The 21,871-nt window shown below is 39.3% G+C and overlaps 1 long non-coding RNA gene across 1 annotated transcript in view; it reads right to left on the minus strand.

Moving 5' to 3' along the window:
* The window catches only part of LOC126982004 (uncharacterized), a 78,050-nt gene extending 56,696 nt beyond the window's left edge, over positions 1-21,354 (minus strand). The window contains exon 1 of the long non-coding RNA XR_007734449.1: positions 21,231-21,354. This is a non-coding gene — a long non-coding RNA (uncharacterized LOC126982004). The remainder of the gene's footprint in view (positions 1-21,230) is intronic.
* Between the last annotated feature and the right edge of the window lie 517 nt (positions 21,355-21,871).

Below are 21,871 nucleotides of genomic sequence, written 5' to 3' on the forward strand. Positions count from 1 at the left end.
AATCTGAAAACTTGTTGCTTGTTTGTGAAGACTTTTAAAAGTTATCCCTTTCTGTTTGTGTGTCGGTCTGTCTGTTGTCTATTATGTATGAGAGAGAGAGAGAGAGAGAGAGAGAGAGAGAGAGAGAGAGAGAGAGAGAGAGAGAGAGAGAGAGAAGGAAGGAAGAGGGGGTACACATCTTTCCCAAACGGCGAGGTAAGCACGTAACAAGTTTATGAGCCACCCTGTAGGGGACGCTGCTGCCCAAGACACTGCCTCAACTCGTCGAGAAAATAGATCCGGCAATTTCCTTCTGTTTTTAACGTGTCTAGACAGAAAACGTTGTAATACCTTTTGTTTTCTCTTGGCTCGTCAGAAAACGTTGTAATACCTTTTGTTTTCTCTTGGCTCGTCAGAAAACGTTGTAATACCTTTTGTTTTCTCTTGGCTCGTCAGAAAACGTTGTAATACCTTTTGTTTTCTTGGCTCGTCAGAAAACGTTGTAATACCTTTTGTTTTCTCTTGGCTCGTCAGAAAACGTTGTAATACCTTTTGTTTTCTCTTGGCTCGTCAGAAAACGTTGTCATCCCTTTTGTTTTCTCTTGTCTAGACAGAAAACGTTGTAATACCTTTTGTTTTCTCTTGTCTAGACAGAAAACGTTGTCATCCCTTTTGTTTTCTCTTGTCTAGACAGAAAACGTTGTAATACCTTTTGTTTTCTTGTCTCTCCAGATAAATTTGTCTTAGCACTTGTTTTCTCTTGGCTCGTCAGAAAATGTTGTCATCCCTTTTGTTTTCTCTTGTCTCGTCAGAAAACGTTGTCATCCCTTTTGTTTTCTTGGCTCGTCAGAAAACGTTGTCATCCCTTTTGTTTTCTCTTGTCTCGCCAGAAAACGTTGTCATCCCTTTTGTTTTCTCTTGGCTCGTCAGAAAACGTTGTAATACCTTTTGTTTTATCTTGGCTCGTCAGAAAACGTTGTCATCCCTTTTGTTTTCTCTTGGCTCGTCAGAAAACGTTGTCATCCCTTTTGTTTTCTCTTGGCTCGTCAGAAAACGTTGTCATCCCTTATGTTTTCTCTTGGCTCGTCAGAAAACGTTGTCATCCCTTTTGTTTTCTCTTGGCTCGTCAGAAAACGTTGTCATCCCTTTTGTTTTCTCTTGTCTCGTCAGAAAACGTTGTCATCCCTTTTGTTTTCTCTTGTCTCGTCAGAAAACGTTGTACTACCTTTTGTTTTCTCTTGTCTAGACAGAAAACGTTGTAATACCTTTTGTTTTCTCTTGGCTCGTCAGAAAACGTTGTAATACCTTTTGTTTTCTCTTGGCTCGTCAGAAAACGTTGTAATACCTTTTGTTTTCTCTTGGCTCGTCAGAAAACGTTGTAATACCTTTTGTTTTCTCTTGGCTCGTCAGAAAACGTTGTACTACCTTTTCTTGTCCCATGGCTAGTCAGAAAACATATACCTATTTTTATGATGCGGTTTAATTAAGTCTGTTCCTTTACTGTAAAAAAAATAACACTGATTTTTTAACGTGGCAAGATAGTAAACGTTATCATGGCTTTTTTTTATTTCTCGTGGAGTCAGAAAACTTTATCAAATCTATATTCTGACGTGGTTTAATTAAGTCAGTTCCTTTACAGTACAAAAAAATACAATATGATTTTTTAACGTGGGTGGATAGAAAACGTTATCATGGCTTTTTATTACTTATTTCTCATGGATAGTCAGAAAACTTAATCAAATCTATTTTTCTGACGTGGTTCAAGTCAGTTCCTTTAATGTACAAAAAATAACAAACTGATTTTAAAACGTGGATGGATAGAAAACGTTATCATGGCTTTTTTTTATTTATTTCTCATGGATAGTCAGGAAATTTGACCATACCTATTTTTCTGACGTAATATAAGTCTGTTCCTTTATGTACAAAAAATAACAAACTGATTTTTAAACGTGGATGGATAGAAAACGTTATCATGGCTTTTTTTTTATTTATTTCTCATGGATAGTAAAAAAAAAATTAACCAAACCTATTTTTCTAACGTGGTTTAAACTTCTTTCTTCACTGTATTTTTTTTCACACCTTAATTCCTGTCGAGAAAATACACACCTTATACCAAGTCAGCTTTAGTTAGGTGCAGAGGGAACAAATAAATATAACTACACCTATAGCAAGGCATGTCGTTAGGTATAGAGGAAACAACATATACTTAAACCATGAGCAAATCACCTGTAGTTATGAATAGACGAAATAATACAAAACTAAACCTAATGCAAGTCATCTGTAGTTATATTTAAGGGAAGAGAATACATATTTAGATCATTTGTAAGTCAGCTGGTTAGGCATAGACGAAATGGCATTCACTTAACCCTGATAAAGTAAGCTGTATTTTCGTAGAGAGGAAAAACAATACATAACTAAACCTATTGCAAGTCATCTGTAGTTATATATAAGGGAAGAGAATATATACTTAGATCATTTGTAAGTCAGCTGGTTAGGCATAGACGAAATGGCATTCACTTAACCCTAGAAAAAGCAAGCTGTATTTTCGTAGAGAGGAAAAACAATACATAACTAAACCTATTGTAAATCATCTGCAGTTATATAACAGGCAAGAGAATATATACTTAGATCATTAGCAAGTCAGCTGGTTAGGCATAGACGAAATGGCATACACTCAACCCTAGATCAAGGTGTAGTTTCGCAGAGAGGAAAAATAATATATACACCAATTGTAAGTCATCTGTAGTTATATGTACAATGGCAAAAACTCCAGTAAAGGTGTTCTTCCCATATCCCCGAGCATTGCAGCTTTACAGAATACTAGCGATTGTTTATGTAGAGAGATATCACATAATAAAGATGGCGAGGGGAAGGAAGGAAGGGAGGGAGATAGTGGTGTGTGTGTGTGTGTGTGTGTGTGTGTGAGAGAGAGAGAGAGAGAGAGAGAGAGAGAGAGAGAGAGAGAGAGAGAGAGAGAGAGAGAGAGAGAGAGAGAGAGAGAGTAAAATCACGTATGCTACATGATAATAAAAGACAGACGGAGAGAAAATTAATAAAAGGAAAATAGAAAAGGAAAAAGGAATGTATAAAACTAAAATTGAGAGAGAGAGAGAGAGAGAGAGAGAGAGAGAGAGAGAGAGAGAGAGAGAGAGAGAGAGAGAGAGAGGGGAAAAGAGGGAAAGAGAGAGAGGGAGGAAGGAGAGGAGAGAGGGAGGGAGAGGGAGTGGAGGAGGAGAAGGGAGGGAGGGGAGGCTAAAGGGAGGGAGATGTGAGGGGAAGACATAATGGGAGGGTAGAGAAAATAATGGAGAGAGAGAGAGAGAGAGAGAGAGAGAGAGAGAGAGAGAGAGAGAGAGAGAGAGAGAGAGAGAGAGAGAGAGAGAGAGAGAGAGAGAGAGTCACAGTGGGGACAAAGAGAGGAGGAGGAGTGGGAGTGGGATGAGAAGGAAGCGAAGGAGGAGGAGGAGGAGGAGGAGGAGGAAGGGACAATGTTCTACACACACACACACACACACACACACACACACACACACACACAGAAGCAGATTGCACTTTATGACGTTAGGGTCTGGCACTGAATGCTATAACAACAACAACAACAACAACAACAACTACTACTACTACTACAATTTGCTCTTAAGTAGTAGTAGTAGTAGTAGTAGTAATCCCATTCTCCTTCTCTTCCCTTCCCATCTCTTTCCTCCTCCTCCTCCTCTTCCTCTTCCTCCTCCTCCTCTGCAATTGTCTTCTTTCCCCTACTAACAATATTTCCCTTAACTTAACCCCTTCTTCCCCTCCTCCTCCTCCTCTTCCTCTTCCATAGTCCTCTTTACCTTACTAACAATATTTCTCTTGACTTAACCCCCTTTTTTCCTCCTCCTCCAGTTCCTCCTCCTCCTCCTCCTCCTCCTCCTCTTCTTCCTCCTTGGCACTGTGTACATAACCCGTGGCAGCGAGCAAGGCACCGAGGCACTCTGTCCTGATCTTATGGCGCACACACACACACACACACACACACACACACACACACACACACATACGTACACAAGAAGCCTGCTCCCCCTCCCCCCTACCTACTTATCCTCCTCCTCCTCCTCCTCCTCCTCCTTCCCCGCCTTCCTCCTCTTCGCACTTTCTCTTTTTCCTCCCTCCTGCAACACACACACACACACACACACACACACACACACACACACACGAGTAAAAAATAGAAACCGACAGACGCAAAGAAGGCAAGGAGCGGATTTGAGGAGGAGGAGGAGGAAGAGGAGGAGGAGGAGGAGAGGAGGAGGAGGAGGAGGAGGATGAAAAGATGCTGTTTCTGACACTGTTGCATGAATTCTGGCGAGAGAGAGAGAGAGAGAGAGAGAGAGAGAGAGAGAGAGAGAGAGAGAGAGAGAGAGAGAGAGAGAGAGAGAGAGAGAGAGAGAGACTTGAGAAACAGGAAATTTAAGCTACAACTCCACAATTGCTGTTCTCTGAGACGGACAAAAAAAGAAAAAAAAAAGAAAGGAAAGAAAAAGAACCTCATTTATAACCCGAACCAAGAGGGGAAAAAAAGGAGAGGAAAAAAGGAAAATAAAAGAGAGCAGAGGAGGAGGGAGAGAGGCAGAGATGAAAGGAGGAGGAGGAGGAAAATGGAAGGAAAAAACAGCAGTGGGGGAGAAAAGAAGAGGAGGGAGACAGGCAGAGGAGATGAAAAAGGAAAGAAGAGGAGGGAGACAGGCAGAGGAGATGAAAGGAGGAGGAGGAGGAAAATGGAAGGAAAGGATAGCAGTGGTTGAGAAAAGAAGAGGAGGGAGAGAGGCAGAGGAGATGAAAGGAAGAGAAGAAAGAAGAGGGAGAGAGAGGCAGAGGAGATGAAAGGAAGAGAAGAAGGAAAAGGGAAGGAAAAGATAGCAGTGGGGGAGAAAAGAAGAGGGAGAGAGAGGCAGAGGAGATGAAAGGAAGAGAAGGAAAATGGAGGGAAAAGACAGCAGTGGGGGAGAAAAGAAGAGGAGGGAGAGGCAGAGGAGATGAAAGGAGGAGGAGGAGGAAAAGGGAAGGAAAAGATAGCAGTGGTTGAGAAAAGAAGAGGAGGGAGAGAGGAAGAGATGAAAGGAAGAGAAGGAAAATGGAAGGAAAAAGAAGAGGAGGGAGGAGGAGAAAAAGGAGAGGAGAAAAAGGAAGGGAAAGATATGAGTGGGAAAGAAGAGGGAGAGAGGCAGAGGAGATGAAAGGAAGAGAAGGAAAATGGAAGGAAAAGACAGCAGTGGGGGAGAAAAGAAGAGGGAGAGAGAGGCAGAGGAGATGAAAGGAAGAGAAGGAAAATGGAAGGAAAAGACAGCAGTGGGGGAGAAAAGAAGAGGAGGGAAAAGGAAAAGGCAGAGCAGTGAGGAAGAGAAAGAGAGAGAGAGAGGGAGGAGAGGCAGAGGAGATGAAAGGAGAAGGAGGAAAAGGGAAGGAAAAGAAAGCAGTGGGGGAGAAAAGAAGAGGAGGGACAGGCAGAGGAGATGAAAAGAAGAGAAGGAGGAAAATGGAAGGAAAAGACAGCAGTGGGGGAGAAAAGAAGAGGGAGAGAGGCAGAGGAGATGAAAGGAAGAGAAGGAGGAATGGGAGCAGAAATAAAAGGTTGGGCATGACTTACGGCTTCGTGGAATATCGTGTCATTCGTACAAAATCGTATTCGTAGTCCATCGTATTTCTTCTTTGGTCATTCGTATCGTATTATATTTCTTCTTAGATTATTCGTAACTCATCTTGGTCAACATCGTAGCGCATCGTGAGACTGCCTTGCGTATATACCCACTTTATTTCACACATCGTGGACACTTCTCACGATGCATTACGAACATCGTGGTCAATTCCTGACTATCGCAGTACATCTTAGCAACATCGAAGGTCATCGTAACAAATCTTAACGGTTCTTGGAAGAAGCCGAAGTTCAAGATGAATGATGAACCGCTATGATGCTCCACGATGCCCCAAGATACCGTTCAGATCTTCTACGATGCACCTACGATGCACCTGCGATGACCTACGAAATTTGACATCGTAGCGCATCGTGAAGAAATTTTTCGCCAGTATCGCGAACCACCAAGATTCAACACGAGTCGCGAAAAAGTTGTCAACGAATGAAGCCGATGTTGATCACGATACCTCACGATGCGTCATAATCTCAAGTTCGCAGCTCATCGGAATAAAATTCGTGAAGGTGGGAAAGCCCCTTAAGAAAAGAAAGAAAAGTAAAAAAAAAGAGAAAAGTAAGAGGTTGAAGACGATATGAAACGTAAAGAAACAAGACAAAAAGAAGAAACGAGGAAGCCAGGCGAGAAAGACTGAGAGGGATTAGGGAGAGAAGACACGAAGAAAAGAACATGGAGGAGGAGGACAAGAATTTCGAGAGGAAGACAGAAAGAGGACAGGAAGAAAATACGAGAAAGAGGAAAAGGAGAAGGAAAGGAGGAATACAGGAATACAGGAGGAAAAATAAGAGAACAGATGAAGATAAACAAGAGGAAAGACAGAACAGGAAAAGAAGGAAGACAGGAGACAGGAGAACAGGAAGAAGACAGGTTTAGGACACGATTCGTACAAGTTGAGGACAGGGTTCATGAGAGGTTAAGAACAGGTTTAGGACAGGGTTCAGACAGGATTAGGACATGTTTAGTACAGGTTATAGATGGGCTTAGGACAAGTTTCAGACAGGTTTAGGACACGTTAGGGACAGGATTACAGCAGGTTTCGGACGTTTCAAACTTGGGCCAGGTTCAAGACATGTTTAGCACAAGTTAGACAGGCCTATGACAGGATTAAGACAGGTTTAGGACAGTCTTAGAACAGGTTTTGAACAGGATTAGGGCATGTTAAGGCCAGATTTTAAACAGGTTAAGATCAGGCTTAGACAGAATTAAGACAGGTTAAAGACAGGTTGCAGACAGGTTTAGAACTAGTTTGTGACAGAATTAGGACAAGAGGAGCAGTGGTTAGCTGGCTTTTTTTCTACTCTTTCTTTTTGTTGTTGTTGTTGTTGCCCTTGACCTGCTTCCTCTTGTAAAATAATAAAAAAAATAGAAAAAGGAAAGCATTAATACAGGTCTCAGACAAGCTTAATACAGGTTTCCGACAGGTTCAGGACAGGTTTCGGACAGGTTCAGGACAGGTTTAAGAGAGCTTTAGAACAGGTTTAAGACAGGGTTAGAGCTGGTTCAGTACAGGTTTTAGACAGGCTTCAGACAGGTTAAGAACAGGATTAGGACAGGCTTAGTACAGGTTTCGGACAGGTTCAGAACAGGTTTAAGACAGGTTTTAGACAGGCTTCAGACAGGTTTCGAACAGGATTTGGACAGGCTTAGTACAGGTTTCGGACAGGTTCAGAACAGGTTTAGGACAGGTTTTAGACAGGCTTCAGACAGGTTTCGAACAGGATTTGGACAGGCTTAGTACAGGTTTCGGACAGGTTCAGGACAGGTTTCGAACACGTTCAGTACAGGTCGCGGACGGGCAGGTATCATGGTTGGGGATTGTAAATGAATATTGAAAACTGTGATTAACGAGAAGGCGGAGAGAGGTTTATGGCAACCCTCCATCTTCATTATTCATCTCTCTCTCTCTCTCTCTCTCTCTCTTACCTCATTCCCTCCTATCATCTCCAGAGTCCATTATCATCTGTCTAGTTCGCCTCCTTCTTTATCTTCCTCTTCTCTCCCTTATTCCCTCCTTCGTCGATGAGATACTTAGTTATGTGCTATTTTTTACAGGAGAGAGAGAGAGAGAGAGAGAGAGAGAGAGAGAGAGAGAGAGAGAGAGAGAGAGAGAGAGAGAGAGAATGGAATGGATGAATGAAATGAATGAGAAAAAAAGAATGAAAGAATGAATGAATGAGAAAGAAAGAATGAATTAATGGAATGAATGAATGAGAAAGAATGAATGAATTAATGGAATGAATGAGAAAGAAAGAATGAATGAATGGATGAATGAGAAAGAAAGAAAAGAAAAAGAAAGAAAGAATGGAATGAATGAATGAATGAGAAAGAAAGAAAAGAAAAAGAAAGAAAGAAAGAATGGAATGAATGAATGAATGAGAGAAAGAGAGAAAGAGAGAGAAAACTTAACTATGAGAACAAGCAGTGAAGAAATAGACAGAATTATAAAAGAAAATACTAAAAAGACAATGAAAAGAAAGCCACAAATATAAATAAAAACCTTGATAACCAAATAAACACAAATAAAGAACTGATTAAAAAAAGACATTCATAAAACAAATTCAGTACCAGATTAACTTAGACAAAAAAACAAAACACAAAATAAGTAAATAAATAATAATAATAATAATAATAATAATAATAATAATAATAATAATAATAATAATAATAATAGCCACCATCACCACATCACCATCATCACCACCACCATCACCACCACCATCACCACTACCACTGTCATAATCAAAACCACCACCACCATCACCACTATCAATCACCACCACCACCATCACCACCACCACCATCACCACCATCATCACCACCACCACCATCATCACCACTACCACCATTACCACCATTACCACCAATTAACTGCCCCCCCTTCGAATCCCAGCCTAAGAGAGATTAAGTCAGGTTCAGAAACTTTAAGCTAAGCGTGTATATAGCTCACGAGACTTAGGTTAAGGAGAGTCATTATTATTAATATTATTATTATTGTTATTATTATTATTATTAATATTTTTGGGGGTGTTGTTTTTGTTGTTGTTAGTGTTGATCTTGTTGTTTATTGTTGTTAGTTGATGTAGCTGTTGTTGTAGTTCATTGTATGTCGTTTTTTTTTTTCCTTCCACAACGATGAATAAAATAAATACAAATGCAAAACTGAAAAATAAAAAACATTCATAAAATAATTCAGTGTCGGATTAACTTACGACAAAAGAAAACAAAAGAAAAATAAAGCCAAAAAAAAATTGATAACCAAATAAATACAAATACAGAATTGATTAAAAAAGACATTCATAAAACAAATTCAGTGCCAGATTAACTTAGACGAAAAACACAGAAAAAAGCAAAAAAAGAACCAGATAACGAGAGAGAGAGAGAGAGAGAGAGAGAGAGAGAGAGAGAGAGAGAGAGAGAGAGAGAGAGAGAGAGAGAGAGAGAGGGGAAGAAAAAGGAAAAGGTAAGAAAGAAAAAAATAAGAGAGAGAGGAAGAAAGAATATTTGAGAGAGAGAGAGAGAGAGAGAGAGAGAGAGAGAGAGAGAGAGAGAGAGCATTAATTCTCACACCCTAGCCAGGTATATAAGACACACCTGACCTGCGCACTAATGACCCATAATTACCCCGGAAAAAGGGTTAAATTCACCTAATGAAGGGAATTCAGGAGATCAAGGGCATTAAAGGGTGTCTTACCTGTCCTACTTAAGACGCCAGGTAAAGAAATAATAATGATAATAATAATAATAATAAGGATGATAATAGTACTGATTGATGATGGTGGTGGTGGTGGTAGTAGTAGTAGTAGTAGTAGTAGTAGTAGTAGTAGTAGTAGTAGTAGTAGTAGTAGTAGTAGTAGTAGTAGTAGTAGTAGTAGTAGTAGTAGTAGTAGGAGGAGGAGGAGGAGGAGGAGGAGGAGGAGAAAAAGGAAGAAAAGGGAAGAAAAGGAAGAAAAAGGAAGAAGAAATGAAGAGGAAGAAGAAGGAGAAGAACAACAACAACAACATAGAAAGTGAAGAACAAGAAGAAGAACAAGAAGAACAAGAGAAGAAAAAGAGAAAAAAAGGAAAGAAGAAGAATGAAGAATGAAAGACTAGAAAGAAGTAAAACAAAACAAAGAAAAACAAAGAATGAAAGAAAATAAGAATACATGAGACTGGAAGGAAGGAAAGAAAAAAACACGAAAAAAAGAAAGAAAAGAAAAAAGAAAAAATGAAAGAAAAAAAGAATGAAAATAAAAAAATAAAAAATTAGAGAACTTCAAAGGCGAGAGAAACAACAACGAAGAGGAAGACATTTTGCGAAGGAGAAAAAGGAGGAAAAAAATGAAAAATGAAAAAGTTAAGAGGAGGAGGAGGGGGAGGAGGAGGAGGAGGAGGAGGAGGAAGAATGAAGGAAGACAAGAGGAAGATTTGAAGATAGAATGGTCAAAGCGAGTCCCTTCCCTCCCTCCTCTCCCTTCCTCTTCTCTCCCTTCCCTTCCTCTTCTCTCTCCTTCGTGCAAAACAAGAGTAGAGAGGAGGAAGAGGAAGGAGGGGGAGGAGGAGGAAGGGAAGGGAGAGGGAAAGGGAGGTGAAGGAAAAGGATAGAGGAGAAATAATGCAATGGAGAAAAGAAGAAAGGGAGGGAAAGAAGTGAAAGGGAAGGAAGAAAGAAACGAAGAGGGAAGGGAAAGAAAAAGATAGGAAAGGAGAAATTATTGAGAGGAAATGAGGAAGAGAAAAGGAAAGGAGAAGAGAGAGAGAGAGAGAGAGAGAGAGAGAGAGAGAGAGAGAGAGAGAGAGAGAGAGAGAGAGAGAGAGAGAGAGAGAGAGAGAAAGGAGGGAGAATTCATTAATATCTGTCAAGGTCGTTCTTTAGTCTCTACATTTAAAGGGGAAGAAGAGGGAGGAGGAGGAGGAGGAGGAGGGGAGAGGTGGGAAGGGGAGGAAAGTACCAGCCCCCCTTCCTCCAACTTCCCCCTTCCTCCTCCTCCTCCTCCTCCTCTTCCTCCTCCTTCCGTTACTTCATTAGAACTCTTCCTTTTTCTCTCATTATTCCTTTCCTCTCCTTTCATTTTCTCTCCTCCTCCTCTTCCTCTTCCTCCTCCTCCTCCTCCTCTGTATTCATTGATATTTCCCTGTATTTCATTTCTTTATTTAATTCTTCGTTCCTCCTCTTCCTCTTTTCACTTATTTTCCTTTCCTCCTCCTCCTCCTCCTCCTCTTCCTCCTCCTCTTCCTCTCGTTTCTCGCCTCATTTAACTTCTCCCCCCTTCCTTCATTCCCTCGTTCATTCATTCAATCATCTCTCTCTCTCTCTGACATTTTTTTTCTCTCTTCACTCACCTCAGTCCGTAAAAGATATAAATAAATAAGTAAATAAATAAACAAATAAATACATATATACATAAATAAAGCACTGTTGCCACATCTATCTATATACATAAACAATCACACTGTTGCCAAATCTCCCTAACAAATATAAAAAATAAAACAGCAATAAACTCGATAATATAAAGAAAAAGGAAAACGAAAAGAATTAAAATAACGAAAATAAATGAACGCGAAAAGAAGAAGATAAAGAGGAAGAGGAAGAAGATAGAAAAGAAGAAGAGGAGGAAGAAGAAGACGATAGAAAAGAAAAAGAAGAGGAAGAAGATAAAGAAGAAGAAGAAGAAGAAGATTAAGTTCACCACCAACAACAACAACAACAACAATAAAAATAACAATAACACAAACAACAAAAACAACAATAAAAATAACAACAACAACACAAACAACAACAAAAACAACAACATCAACAATAACGAGAAAACAAGCCAACCCAGTGAAACAAATATTAGAGAGAAAAAAAATAAAGATAAAAATAGAGATAGAGAAAATAGAAATAGCTCTAATCCTCAAAGCTTAGCCGGGAAACACGCATCTTATCCGCTGAAACGCCCCGAGGCTTTGCGAAACGAGGAAAAATTTTTGAGGGGAAACTAAAAAATAAATATATGTAAAAAAAAGTTGATTATTACGTGTGTGTGTGTGTGTGTGTGTGTGTGTGTGTGTGTGTGTGTGTGTGTGTGTGTGTGTGTGTGTGTGTGTGTGTGTGTGTGTGTGTGTGTGTGTGTGTGTGTTTACTGTTAAAGGGAAGGTGTGACTGGAGGAGGAGGAGGAGGAGGAAAGAGAGGGAAGAAGGGTGAGAAGAGGGTTTGTGAGAGAGAGAGAGAGAGAGAGAGAGAGAGAGAGAGAGAGAGAGAGAGAGAGAGAGAGAGAGAGAGTTCAAAGAAGAATTCGAAACAAGAGTGAAATTAAAAGATAAAAAAAATAAGATAAAAAAAATAAAAGAAACTCAAGAAAAAAAGACGAAGACGAGAAAAAAAATAGTGAGAAAAAAGAAAGTAAAAAGGAAGAATTAAAAACAAAGAAAACAAAAAAAGAAAATAGGAAGAAAAGAAAAGAAAGAAAATGGTAAGAAATATATGAATAAACTAATAAAGAGAGAAAACACGAAAGAATATTATGAGAGAGAGAGAGAGAGAGAGAGAGAGAGAGAGAGAGAGAGAGAGAGAGAGACGCACAATTTTCTTCCCGCCATGTTGTCTTCTTTTTTTTTTCCTAAATAACCACAAATTTTCTCCTTCACATCTTGCAAACGATTCTTCCTTCCTTCCTTCCTTTCCTCCTCTTCCTTCTTCCTCTTCCCCTTTTCTTTATTCTATCCAATTTCAATCCATTTTCTTCTCCCTCATTTTCTTCTCTCTTCCATTCCTTTCTTCTCTTTTCATCGTTCCCTTTCTTCCTTCTTTCCTTCCTTCCTTCTTCCTCTTCTTTTTTCCATCCAATTTCGATCCATTTTCTTCTCCCTCATTTTCTTCCTTCTTCCTTCCATTCCCTTCCTCTCTTTTCATCGTTCCCTTTCTTCCTTCTTTCCTTTCCTCCTTTTCCTTCTTCCTCTTCCTCTCTTCTTTCTTCCATCCAATTTCGATCCATTTTCTTCTCCCTCATTTTCTTCCTTCTTCCTTCCATTCCCTTCCTCTCTTTTCATCGTTCCCTTTCTCCCTTTCTTCTATTCTTCTTTCTTCCCTTTTCACTATTTCTCCTTGCTTCTTCTTCCCATCTATTTCTATTTCCCTTCTTTCATATTTCTCTTCTCTCCAACTCACTTTCCTTTCCTCCTTTTCCTTTCCCTCCCTTTTCTCCTTTCTTTTTTCCTCATTATATTCCGTTCTTCCTTCCTTCCCTATCACCCTCCTCCTCTTTCTTCCTTCTTCATTACCTCCCTTTCTCCTTAGTTCTTACATTTTATTCATTTCTTCTTTGCTTCCCTCCTTCTTTCTTTCTCTCCCTTCTCTTTCTTCTATTTCATTCATTATTTTCCTTCTTTTCTTCTTCACCTTTCAATTTTTCTTCCTGTTATTTATTTATTTATTTATTCATTAATTTATTCTTACTTCCCTCCGTGTAGATGACAAGGACTGAGGAGGAGGAGGAGGAGGAGGAGGAGGAGGAGGAGGAGAGGAAACCATGAACCAAGAAAATGAAAGAAAATTAACACCCTGAAATTTCCGTCCCCACCCCCACCCACCTCTCTCTCTCTCTCTAAAACAAAAGAACCTGCCTGAGCTGTGCGGTTAAGACCATACAACTGTGCTCTCTCTCTCTCTCTCTCATGTATTCAGAACTAAACAAAGGAACAAGAAACAAGAGAAGCAATTGCCTTTTTTTTCTCTCTTGGTTATGAAAACAACAAAAAACAACATAAACAACAACAGTAATAGTAGTAGTAGTAGTAGTAGTAGTAGTAGTAGTAGAAGAAGATAGTAAAGATAATAATGATGATCAAGATATATTTCCCTTCCTTTTCATTCATTCTTGTTTTCCTTTTTTTCTTTCTACTTTTGTCCAGTTCTTCCTCTGTTATCATCTTCCATTTCTTTTTTTTCTATTTTTCTTTATTTTTTCTAGTTCTTCCAGTTATCATATTTCTTTCCTTATCTTTCTTTCTTATTTTCCTTTTTTTCTTTCTACTTTTGTCCAGTTCTTCCTCTGTTATTATCTTTCATTTCTTTTTTTTCCTATTTTTCTTTATTTTTTTCTAGTTCTTCCAATTATCATATTTCTTTCCTTATCTTTCATTCTTATTTTCATTTTTTTCTTTCTATTTTTGTCCAGTTCTTCCTCTGTCTATTTTCTCAGTTTTTATCTTCTTTTCCTTTGCATTTTCTCCCCTTTCCTTATATTTTGTTACTTTATTCAATTCTTATTTTTTTATATTTATCTTCTATCATTTTTTCTCTATTTTCTTACTTCTTTCTGTCATTTATTTTTTTCTTTCTTTCCCATCTTCATCTTTTTATCACCTATCATTTTTTTCTTCATTCTATTTACCTTTTTTTTTTCCTTTCCAGCTTTCACACACACACACACACACACACACACACACACACACACACACACACACACACACACACACATTACTCACACAGACAAGAATAAACACACACACACACACACACACACACACACACACACACACACACACACACACACACGTAACAACCCTTTCACACACACACACACACACACACACACATACACGAGACAGGAACTACACACATGCATACAGAAAACGCTCCCTCTCTCTCTCTCTCTCTCTCTCTCTCTCTCTCTATCTCTCTCTCTCACGTACGAGGGTCTTAAAATTCCTCGGATTTATGATTATGTAAGTTCCATTCGCTTCCGGCAGATACAAGAGGAAGAGGAAGAGGAGGAGGAGGAGGAAGAGGAGGAGGAAGAGGAGGAGAAGAACGAGGAAAGGAGGAGACTGCACAAAAGAGGATCGAGAAGATATGACAATAAGAGGAAACAGGTAAAGATAAGAGGAAGAGGAAGAGGAGGAGGAAGAGGAGGAGGAGGAGGAGGAGGAAGAAAATATACAAAAGAAATCACCCGAGAAAGCAGAGGAAGAAATGTGGGAGGAGGAGGAGGAGGAGGAGGAGGAGAAAAGAAAAGAGAGAAGAGAGAGAGAGAGAGAGAGAGAGAGAGAGAGAGAGAGAGAGAGAGAGAGAGAGAGAGATCATCCTTTTAATCTTTCTCGTTTGTCTTTATTTTTACACTGAGAAATTTGTCCCAGCTCTCTCTCTCTCTCTCTCTCTGAAACTATCTATTTTATTTATTTCATCTATTTTCTCTATACCTATTTCTTTATCTATCTATCTATTTATCTATCTACCTCTTGCTACCTATTTATCTATCTATTTAACTCTGTATTTGTCTGTATTTATATCTACCATTCTTTGTCTTTTATTCAATCTATTTTTTTTTCTTCTTATATTCATCTTATATATTATCTTTGTCTATCTATGTTTTTTTTATTGTTTTATCTTATCTATCTTTTATTCTACATATTTTTCTATCTATCTTTTCATCTGTCTATCTGTCTCTTTACCTGTGTTTGTGTTTGTCTGTCTGTCTGTCTGTATCTATCTATTTACCTGTGTGTGTGTGTGTTTACCTGTCTGTCTGTCTGTCTGTCTGTATCTATGTATTTACCTGTGTTTGTTTACCTGTCTGTTTGTCTGTCTGTATCTATCTATCTATTTACCTGTGTCTGTGTTTACCTGTCTGTCTGTCTGTCTATCTGTATCTATCTATCTATTTACCTGTGTTTGTGTTTACCTGTCTGTCTGTCTGTCTATCTGTATCTATCTATCTATTTACCTGTGTCTGTGTTTACCTGTCTGTCTGTCTGTCTATCTGTATCTATCTATCTATTTACCTGTGTCTGTGTTTACCTGTCTGTCTGTCTGTCTATCTATATATTTACCTGTGTTTGTTTACCTGTCTGTCTGTCTGTCTATCTGTATCTGTCTATCTATTTGCCTGTGTTTGTGTTTACCTGTCTGTCTGTCTGTCTGTATCTATCTATTTACCTGTGTTTGTTTACCTGTCTGTCTGTCTGTCGCTAATTAATTCGTTCATCTCACTGTGTCGAAAAATATTGAAACAGTAGCGATGAAGAAGCACGAACGAGAAGCTTCATTTGATTCCCGATACTTTTAACGTTATTCTCTCTCTCTCTCTCTCTCTCTGTTGATCCTTTTTTTTCTTTTTTTTAGGTCTCGTGTGTGTTTGTTTTCCTTCCATTCTCTCTCTCTCTGCTGATTCTTTTTTCTTTTTTGTAGGTCTCGTGTGTGTTTGTTTTCCTTCCATTCTCTCTCTCTCTCTACTCGACCCTCTAATCTATTTTCACTACCTTCAAAACAACAACAATAACAACAACAACTACTACTACTACTACTACTACTACTACTACTACTACTACTACTGCTACTACTACCATCCCCCTCACCACCATAAATTCATAATAGAAATAATAAAAAATGAAATAAATAAATAAATGAACAGATATATCTCAAAAATTTAGTGAAAAAATTATCAAAGAAATAAATCTATAAAAATAATGTTCCCAGAAACTTTTTATTTTGAAAAAGCGAAGAAAAAGGAAGAGAAAAAGTAAAAATAAAGGAAAGGAAAGGAAGGAAAAAGGGAGGGAAAAAGGTAGAGAAAAGGAGGAAAAGAGGAAAGATAGGAAAAAAGGAAATGAGAGGAAAGGTGAGAAAATGAAGAGAAAAGGGAAAAAGAGAAGAAAGGAAGAGAAAGAAGGAACGGGCGGATATGGGAAAGTAGGCGAAGAGGGAAAATTTGAGAAAGGAGGGGAAAGTGAAGGAAAGGATGAAGGAAAAGAAAGGAAGGGGAAAGGAAAGAGGAATGAGAAAGGTGGGGAAAAGAGGGGAAAGGAAGTGAAAGAAGGCGGAAAGGAGGGAAGATATGGGGAAAGTAATGGGAGAGGGAAAACTGAGAAAAGGAGAGGAAAATAAGGTGGAAAACGAATAGAAGAGAATGAAAAAGGAAAGGAGGGAAAAGGAGGTGGAAAAGGGTGGGAAAAGGAAGGTAAAGAGATAAAAAAGGAGAATAAGAGAAAAAGAGAAAAGGAAGGGAAACAAGGGAAGATGAAGAGGAAAATGGAAAGAAGGGGAAAAGAGGGGAATGGAAGGGAAAGGAAGAAAAATTCGAGGAAAGCAGGGGGGGGGGGGAGGGAGAGGAGGGGATACAGCTAAAAGCGAAGGAAAACGGAAATCAATGAACAAAAGATTAAATAGATTACACTGAAACATGATTCTCTCTCTCTCTCTCTTTACTCGACCCTCTAATCTATTTTCACTACCTTCAAAACAACAACAACAACAACAACAACAACTACTACTACTACTACTACTACTACTACTACTACTACCATCACCTCTCTCTCTCTCAGGCAACAGTATTATCTTTTCCAGTTTCTTTTTCTTTTCTTTTCCTTCTCTTTCCTCTATTTTCCTCCTTCCTATCTTCCTTTTCCTTTGTCTTCTTTTCTTTCTTTTTCCTCCATAATCCTTTCATCTTTTGCAACATTTTCTACGTATTTCTTTTTATTTTCTCCTTCTCCTCCTATTCCTTTTATCCTCACATTTTCTTCCTCTTCCTTCTAGCTGTTTCTTCCTTTCCCTCTTCTTCCCATCTTCTTTCCCTCCATTTCCCTTTCTTTCATCTTTTGCATCATTTTCTTCGTCTTACTTTTTTTCTCTTTCTCCTTCTCCTTTTATCCTCTTTTTCTTCCTCTTCCTTCTAGCTGTTTCTTCCTTTCCCTCCTCCTCCCTTCTTTCTCCTTTCCCTTCACCTCCCTTCCTTAATATCCTCTTTACTAACAAAACTTCCCTCTCTCCTCTCTCTTTCCCTCCCCCTTCTTCCCCCTCTTTCTCTCACCCCCCTCCCTTCTATTCCCCTTTTCCTTTCTCTCAAGATGCCCTTCCTCCTTCCTCCTCTTCCTCCTCTTCCTCCTCCTCCTCCCCTTTGGCATGAGGAAAGGCATATATATACCCCCATAATGGTTATTGTGGTGGTGATGGTGGTGGTGGTGGTGGAGGTAGTGGTGGTGATGGTGGGTGGTATTGGCTTGGCTGGATGTAAGATTCTCTCTCTCTCTCTCTCTCTCTCTCTCTCTCTCTCTCTCTCTCTCTCTGTGTATAACGGGACCTTTGTTTGTCTGTATAGTAAAAAATAAACACACACACACACACACACACACACACACACACACACACACACACACACAAAGCTCTATCTAAAAATAAATAAAAAGTTCAAATAAAAAAGGGAATTAGGAAAAAGAAGGAAGGGAGAGAAAGAAGGGGGAGGAAGATTTTTTTTTTTTTGGGGGGGGGAGGAAGAAAGGAGGATGGAGGAGGAGGAGGAGGAGGGGAAAAGAAGGGGAAATAAATGTCATAATATAAAGCGGAGGTAATTTTGTATTGTGGCCTCGGGGAAGGAAGGAAGGAAGGAGGGAAGGAAGGAGGGAAGGAGGGAGGGAGTGAAGGGAGGGAGAGAGGAATTAAAAGGGAGGGAAGTGTTAGTGAATGTAAAGAACAAAGGAAGGAAGGAAGGAAGGAAGGATGGAGGAGGAGGAAGGAATTAAAAGGAAGGGAGGCGACAGTGAACGGGAAGGACAAAGGAAGGAAGGAAGGATGGAGGAAAGGAAGGGGGGAAGGATGGAAGGAAGAAGGGAGGTAAGAAAAGAAGGATAGAGGGGGGTAAGGAAGAAAGGAAAGAGGAGAGAAATGAGATGGTGGATAGGAGGAAGGAATGAAGGAATAGGGATGGAGGGAAGAAAAGAAGAAAGGAAGGAGACAAGAAAGGAAAGAAAGGAGGAGGGGAAGGAAAGGAGAGAAAAGAGAAGGAAACAAGATTATAAAAGAAGGAAGGAAAGAAGATAAGAAGACTGGAGGAAGGGAAAGAAGGAAGGAAGGAAGGAATAACAGAAAATGGAAGGAAAATATAATGAAAAAACTCGGACGCAAAACATTAAAGAAAGATTGAAAAGAGGAAAAATAAAGAAAATAAAAAAGCGTAAATAAAAAAAACACGAAGATGAAAACGTAGGAAATAAAGAAAGAGGGAAGTGAAGAAACAAAATCAGGGAAGAGGGGAGAGAGAGGAGGAATAATGGAGAAGACACGAGAAGAAGAAGAAGAAAAAGAAGAAACAAGGGCAATAAAACGAATAGCGATGAAAGCAAAAAGGAAAAGAGAAGAGGAGGAGGAGGAGGAAGAAGAAACAAAATCAGGGAGAAGGAGGGGAGAGAGAGAAAGGAGGAATAATGGAGAAGACACAGACAAAGAAGAAGAAGAAGAAGAAACAAGGACAATAGAACGAATAGTGATGAAAGCAAAAAAGAGGAGGAGGAGGAAGAGGAGGAAGAGGAGATAACATGAAGAAATAATGAATGAAAAAAATCAGAAAAAATAAAAGTTGATGATTTACTTATTCTAAAAACTTAACATTGGGAAAAGTAAGAAAGTCAATTGTTAATGTTTTCCTTCTCCTCTTCCTCTGCCTCTTCTTTCCCCTCCTCCTCCTCCTCCTCGTCATCATTATCATCATCTTCACCTTCCTCCTCCTCCTATGTACTTTATCATTTGAGAGAGAGATTAATACTCGTCTCCTTTCCTTGGGGAGAGATGGAAATGAGGGAAGGAGGAAAAGAGGGAAGGAACAGAGAGAGAGAGAGAGAGAGAGAGAGAGAGAGAGAGAGAGAGAGAGAGAGAGAAATAGCCTATCTTCCTTCTCTTAGTCACACCTACACACACACATCTTCCCTTACAAAACACATAATTTAACCTGTTTCTAATTAATCTAACATGCTGTCCTTATACCCAACGCTTCCTCAATACTTATCCTCACTATAACATAAAGCAGAGATCGCTGGACACACGGAAAATAACAAATAAAAAGGAAATAATCACAGCTAATATTTGCACGCATCCGGCCCCTCTCCGTTCCCTCACGCACACACGCCTCTCGCTTTTACCTCATTTAACCTATTTATCATTACTTAACCAACTGTCCCTCCACCCATCTATGCTCTAATACTTCTTCTTGCTGTGACATAAAGGGGAGATCGCTGGACTAAAGGATAATAGTAAAAATACGAATAATAATAAAACCAATATTGCTGAACTTCCCGCCCCTTACCCCATCCTCCTCCTCCCATCTCGTCACCTTCTCCTATATAACACTTCATTTAACTACTTTCCCATTAACTTAACCAACTGTCCCTTCACCCATCTATGCTCTAATACTTCTTCTTGCTGTGACATAAAGGGGAGATCGCTGGACTAAAGGATAATAGTAAAAATACGAATAATAATAAAACCAATATTGCTGCACTTCCCGCGCCTTACCCCATCCTCCTCCTCCCATCTCGTCACCTTCTCCAATTTAACACTTCATTTAACTACTTTCCCATTAACTTAACCAACTGTCCCTGCACCCACTTATGCTCTAATACTTGTCCTTGCTGTTACATAAAGGAAAAATCGCTGGACTAACGGAAAATACTAAAAAAAGGGACAAATAATCTCAACCAATATCAACGTTCCGCCACCTGCCCCCAATCTTCCTTCTTACACCTCGTCACCTTCCCTAATATAACACTTCATTTAACCACTTTATCTTTAACTTAACCTAATATCCCTCCGCCCATTTATGCTCTGATACTTTTCCTTGCTGTTACATAAAGGAGACATCGATGGACTAGAGGAAAATACTAAAAAAACGGAGAATAATCAACCAATTTCTACCCTAACCGCCACCTCGCCCATCTTCCTTTTCGCAACTCGTCACCGACCACGACATATTATCAATTTTAACCACTTTCCCATTGACTTAACGAACTGTCCTTGCACCCACTTATGCTCTAATACTTGTCCTTGCTGTTACATAAAGGAGACATCGATGGACTAGAGGAAAATACTAAAAAAGGGAAAATAACACAACCAGTCTAAACTTTCCGCCCCTTTCCCCATATTCCTTCACACCTTGTCACCTTCCCTAATATAACACTAATTTAACCACTTTATCTTTAACTTAACCAACTGTCCTTCCACCCACTTATGCTCTGATGATTGCCCTTGCTATGACGTAAAGGATAAATCGCTAAACTAACGGAAAGCACTAAAAAAACGGAAAATAATCAACCAATATTAACACTTGACGCCCCTTTCCCCATATTCCTTCACACCTTGTCACCGCACACAACATAACACTTAATTTAACTACTTTCCCATTAACTTAACCAACTGTCCTTCCACCCACTTATGCTCTGATGATTGCCCTTGCTGTGACGTAAAGGATAAATCGCTTAACTAACGGAAAATACTAAAAAAACGGAAAATAATCAACCAATATTAATACTTCCCGCCCCTTCCCCCATCTTCCTTCTGCCTCACCACCACATTTTACCAAGTTTAACCAGTTTATCACTAACTTAACATAATATCCTTGTACCCACCTATGCTCTGATACTTTTACTTGCTGTGACATGAAGGAGAGATCGCTGGACTAACGGAAAATACTGAAAAACGGAAAATAATCACACCAATATTTCAACCCTTTCCATCCCTTCCCCCACCTCGTCACTGCCCACATATCATCAATTTTAACTCATTTACACTTAACTTACCCAACTGCCACTCAACCCAACAATTCCTTAACACTTACTCTTAAATTTGACGTGAAGGAGGATTCGCTGTACCGCCGGGAAGCACTAAAATAAAGCAAAAATTATCACTGCAAATATTTGACGCTGACAGGCACCAACTCTCATGTGCTTTTTACAGGTCCGCCAACACTACCGATTTGTAACGATGTCTTTTATTTGAATTTCTCGCTTTACATCCTTCCTGTAGTAAGACATATGCTATAAAATCACTTAATATTCACTTTTCTTGTATATACGAATCACTTATAAGCCGCATGTCGAAAGTAAAAAGATATGAAAGTGTCTCGACTCGATTATGTTGGTAGCCTTGACTATCGCCATTTTTGTTGTATGTTTAAATTAATTCACTTTTAGGCTTATTAATAACACGTGTGATATTCCTAAAGTATAAATAGGCTAATAGAAATGTTTGTGATGCTAAATTATACTGGAAATGTCTTAATAATTCGCCAGAGTGAGAAATCGTGAGAAGGAGGAGGAGAACGAGGAGGAAAGAGGGATAACTTAAGTAGATTAAACAAAGGAGCAAATTAGAAGAAGAAGAAGAAGAAGAAGAAAAGAAGAAGGAGGAGGAGGAGGAGGAGGATGTGGAGGCGGAAAGATGGATAACTTAGGTAGATTAAACAGAGGAGCAAATTAG

This window comes from Eriocheir sinensis, chromosome 50 (genome assembly GCF_024679095.1).
Source record: "Eriocheir sinensis breed Jianghai 21 chromosome 50, ASM2467909v1, whole genome shotgun sequence".
Lineage (NCBI taxonomy): Eukaryota > Metazoa > Arthropoda > Malacostraca > Decapoda > Varunidae > Eriocheir > Eriocheir sinensis.